Here is a 5,252-nt window from a genome sequence, read left to right as displayed (position 1 = left end):
TAATTTAAACAAACAAACACGCTCTCTCACATCCCACGTCTGTGCCTCTAACAACCTGACCATTTTTTCCCCCCAAGCAATTTTGGAGAAAGAAAAAAATTTACTTTTTTTCACCATGGCAGCCAAACCGTTTTCTTTGTTAAAGCTGCCAAATATTCCTTACCCTAAAGAAGGTCCTTTGGGGTACCAGGAAGAGGCAAGCCAGATGAGTGAAGGCGACACTGTTTGAAGGGGGTGCTTCTGAGAGAAGAGGCTGTGCGTCGCGGGGCAGGGGCATCAGCCGGGACGGCGGGGGTTGCCGACAGAACGTGGCGCCTGCACACGGCCCGGGTTGCTGCTCTGGGCGCCTGGGCAGCTCCTGGGGAGCTTAGCGTGTCCTGCGGGGGGAGCGAGGACAGGGTGCGTGTCCACCCCGCAGCTCCACGTGGCAATATGCTAATCTACACGCGGTCTACCTGTCAGCGCTCTTCAGGGGAAAGGGGGCCCGGCTCAGAATGGCGTGAGCGTGAGCAAAATGGTGGTCCATTGGCTGCCCCGATCCAAGGCAGGGCCGCGTGACCAGTGCTGCTGGGCTTCCGAAATGGTCTGGTGTCGACGATGGGTCAGCGATCTCTTGAGGCAGGAGAAATGGTAACAACCCTAGCAAGGTGGACCGGGCCCGGCCAGCTTCCCTGCACGGCCCACCGGCTGGCCTGCTGTGGGCGACGGGGCGTGCCTGTCGCCGCACAGCCCCGGGGCCCCGCTGTCACCCACGGAGACACCCAGGAGCCCTGCTTGGCGCCACGGCCCATCTGCCACCCTCATCTGCCGCTCCTCAGGCTGCTCAGCCCAGATCCGCCTTGCTCCACCCAGTGGGCTCTCCCGCCGGCACAGAGCCCAAGCCCGGGCCCGGGTCCAAGCTCGCGGCACTTGATGGCTGGAGAGAATGTGAGCGGCTCGCGTGGGTCGGGGGGCAGCCCCTGGGAGCAGAGTCCCATGGGACTCGGGCAGTTTCTGAAATAGGCGCCTGTAACGCACTCCCTGCCTTGGGGTGCCGGGTCATGGCCTCTGTCCCCGTATCTTCATATTTGCACCCGCGTTTTAACACTGTAAGAGAGAGAACCCGAGCAAGTGCGTGCGCCACCTCAGCTGGTTCACTGTGCCCTCGCCGGGGAGGGAAGGGCGGTGCACGCGCGCGTTCGCGTCCCCCGCCCGCCAGCGCGCACGCCTCGCCGCGCTCCCACTCTCCGCCCTCCCTGTCCTCCTGCGCACACTCCCTGCGCGCAGGGTTTCCTGGGCCCGTGATGGGATTTTCAAGAGCAATTCTGACCGCACCCAGTTTCTTTTATTTTAAGCCTTCTAGAAGGCCTTTTCTTTTTCTGTTATGACTAACTGCTGTTTGCCATTTTCCCAAATGATTTTACAAATTTTGTAATTTTTATACGCCTAACTGGGACCCCGGAAATAACAACATGCGGTTCCCCATCCCGAGAAACAAAAGCATCGGACGTACCGGGCGGCTCCCGTTCAGTTTGTTTTACACTTTCGGTGATAAATGTGCCCGCGTACTCCTTTTATGAGATGGCATGTTGGTAAAATTTGCATAGGATTTTCTGACAATTTGTGGTTTTCCATGATGTTTTTTCAGGTGACGTCCCACCAAGTGACAGCCCCCCAAAGCCGTCGCGCTGTGACAGCGGCGACGTGACAGGGGTTTCCCTTAAAACCAGGAGCAGGCTGGGTGTGGCCTTCTTGCCAACGCCGCAATGTAGCTTTGTGTGCGGCTGTAGAACCGTGATCTTCTAGGTTCCCATTACTTCTAATCAAGAGTGATTATACTCTTGTTGAAAAGTAAATTTACGTATGAAATGATGAAACTTCGGGTTGTAATGAAAGTGAAAGAGAAAAGAAAAATAGACGTCTTTTTGACTTAGGCTTTAATCAGAATGTCTGGTAAAGAAAACACGGTATCCTAACCTAAAAGAAGAAGTGGAATTGTTAAATATTTTCTTTTTTGTCATCTATTTATTGTTGCAACCTCAACTAGGTATATACAGTACATTAATATGAAATGCTTGTAAAATACATAATCTTTTTAAGAAAATGGAACCTATGCAAAAAGATCACAAAGTCCTAGACAGGATGTTAAAATGACTGGTGTATAATTTTTTTAAATTTTATTTAGATTTTATTTTATTTATTTTTAGAAAGAGGAGAAGGAAGGGAGAAAGAGAGGGAGAGAAGCATCAATGTGTGCTTACCTCTCACATGCAGCCCCACTGGGGACCTGGCCTGCAACCCAGGCATGTGCCCTGACTGGGAATCAAACTGGCGACCCTTTGGTTCGCAGGTTGGCACTCAATCTATTGAGCCACATCTGCCGGGGCATCAATATGGGAGAGAAGCATCAGTCAGTAGTGCCCCAACCAGGGATCGAACCTGCAGCCTTTTTGGTGCATGGGATGATGCTCAATCAGCTGAGGCACCCAGCCAGGGCAAATGTAATTATCGTCAGGAGTGGATTGGAACCCATGCCTCAGGGGAGACGGCAAGCTGAACGTATTTTTTAAAGCCTTCATTTTTGTCAGCATGAATTTCCTTTAGTTATTTTCCATTTCTAGTAGGATTCATTTTGAGGTTTAGTGTAGGAGCTGGTATAAATTTTACAATTTAGTAACTCTGGATTCCAAGGCATTTAAGGTAAAAATGGAAATGTGACGTTTACTTCAGAAAATTAATGTCCTTCTGCTACATCTAAGTCTTCCTCCTCCTCACCATCACCTCCTGCTTGTTAAGCCTTCCTTAGCCAACAGGCGGGCACCTGACCTGTGCTAGCACACACTGCGCTGACAGTGGTAGCTGAAGGGGTGACCTTGAGTTTGCTCTTACACCATCCAAACAAGACGGTCACCTGGTGGACGCAGAGAATTGCAGAAAACCTCCAAACCTTCTTCATCAACCTTTTGTATATTTGGGTGGGCAGCATGGTGGGCCTCTAAAGCTTTGCTGTGAAATAACATTTCAATAGTGATACATTCGGAAAGTACAGTCTTTACGTACATCCTTTGTTTTCTGCTTTCCAGAATGGCCGGTAGCGTCCTCCGATGACGAGCCGTCCGGAGGCACCGCCACAGCGCTCCGTAGTTCGCCTCCTGCCTGTGAAATAACCTGTCGGTCGGGTGGGTTTTGCTGGCGTGTTCTTTCTGAGTTGACTGTTAAGCTTCTCGAGCCCTTGCTGTTAATGTTGCTCTGAGGTCATCTCGTCTCATTTTTACAGCACTCCCCTAAGTTGTTCAACTACTTGGACTTCAAGCCTTTCAACCTCTGCTTGTTGATAATCCTGAAGTTTGGCAAATGCACCAGCGAAGCTTTCCAGGCTCTGCTTTACGCCGAGGGTCTCTGTCGACACACGCGTTTATTTCATTCCCTAGGAGGTCTGCTTTGGCTCGCGGCCTGGCGGGTTTCTGCACATAGGCAGCAAATATATGGTGCAGCTCCCCAAAATGCTTCTCCGCATTTGTGCCACCATTTTGCAGTTGTCTGCTTGGAGCGTCCAGGTTTTCCAAGCTGTGCCTCAGCACCTTGCCTCGCGCGCCGCAGGGACCCTGGACCAGGGCCCAACAACAGGGCTCCAAGGGGCTGGGTGGGCCCTGGGGGTCACGAGCCGCCGCTGCTGGAGCCTGAGAGCCCACCCCCAGTTCTTTCTATAGGTACTGATTTAGAATCTGAACAGGATGATTTGGGGGGAGACCAGGCGATTCCTGGGGAGAGGTCCAGGAAGGAGGCAGACCAGGCCCAGGCTTGTGTGGGGCTTCCATTCCAGCGGGCAGTTTGAGGCCGGCACAGCCAGGACTCGGTCTCGGGCTTGTCAGGCTTACGGGCATCGCGTCCTTCCAGGGCTCTGGGGGACCGAGCTAATTCATACCCACCAGTAGCAACGCCAGACTTCACAAGACATCTTGGAACCATGCAGTAGATGGGAAAACATGACAAACACAGGAAACAATTAGAGCTCATTAAGACATTCCTGGCTTGTTACCTGTGTGATCTAAGGCACGTTTTTAACCTCTGATCTCAGCTTTCTCAGGTTCTATACGGAACCCACTGTAATGGGTCCACTCCATGCTGTTCATGAAGATGAAAGACAGTAATAATGCTCTCCAGTTGTTGGGCTTACATTATATTCCATGCATTGTGTTCAACATTTTACATTCATTACATCACTTAATCCTTCCAATCATCTTAGGATAGGTAACCGCCATATTCCCATTTTACAGATAGGCAAAGTGAGGCTCAGGGAGTTTAGTAACCATTGCAAGGTTACACAACTTTTTAAAAACATTTTTATTTATTGATTTTAGAGAGGGAGAGAGAGAGAAACACCGATTTTTTGTTCTGCTTACTGGTGCCTTCATTGGTTGACTTTTGTCTGTGCCCTGACCAGGGATCAGACCCACAACCCTGAAGTCTCCAGACAACGCTCTAACCAACTGTGTGGCCAGGGCTCCAACCGGGGTCACACAACTCCTAAGTGACACAGCCAGGGTGCCACAGATCTCAAGGAAAAGTCATTTTACAGATGCGGGAAGAGACCCGTAGGGAGGGTAGTTGCCACGGCAGAGTTGCGGAGGACGTGGGATGAAGCAATGACATCTCACACTCTGCAGCTCCTCAGTGCACCAGGGCCCTGCGTGCGGAGAGCCTGAGGTGGCACCACGGCCACCAGCATTTGACACATGAGGAAGCTGCAGCGCCCGGAGGAGGCCGACTGCACAGGGACGCGCAGCCGGGAAGTGTGGGGGCCAGACGAGAGCTGCGCTGCGTCCCGGGGCGGGGCTCTCCCGCTCCCATCCCGCCCACCGCGCGTGTATGAAGCCTCGACACCGCGGCACGCGGCAGCGGTCCTGTGGAAGCTGTTGTTAAATTCCTTAAAAAAAAAAAAAGATTGGGAAAGCAGTTCTTGGGATGATAATATATAAAAGCACAGAGGAGCTCTTGCTGTATGAGAAAACCATCTGACGTCTCCACAGCCCTTGTGACGTGCCTCACTCTGACGCCCTACGCCCTGTCCGCACAGCTCACGGAATCCTCGTGACATTTGACAGATAGGAAATGGAGGTGCAGAGAGGGTAAGTAACTTGCCCAAGGTCACACAGAAAGCAGCCACGCTGGCGCGCAAACGCAGGCCTCCCGGCTCCCAAGGTCATGCCTGCAGTCCCGGACCAGGCTGTTGTCTTGCAGGCTGTTGTTGGACTGCCCGCAGGCCCCCCCCC

At 52.2% G+C, this 5,252-nt stretch overlaps 1 pseudogene; it reads right to left on the bottom strand.

Annotated features, from left to right (window-relative positions):
- Positions 1-2,770: 2,770 nt before the first annotated feature.
- Positions 2,771-3,863, bottom strand: LOC129070600 (CBY1-interacting BAR domain-containing protein 1-like; annotated as a pseudogene).
- Positions 3,864-5,252: the final 1,389 nt, after the last annotated feature.

The sequence above is a fragment of the Pteronotus mesoamericanus genome, unplaced genomic scaffold (assembly GCF_021234165.1).
Source record: "Pteronotus mesoamericanus isolate MK-2021 breed Mesoamerican mustached bat unplaced genomic scaffold, CSHL_Meso_final contig_25, whole genome shotgun sequence".
NCBI classification, from domain to species: domain Eukaryota; kingdom Metazoa; phylum Chordata; class Mammalia; order Chiroptera; family Mormoopidae; genus Pteronotus; species Pteronotus mesoamericanus.
The sequence above is the reverse complement of the archived record's forward strand: the minus strand, read 5'-3'. Positions and strand labels throughout refer to the sequence as shown.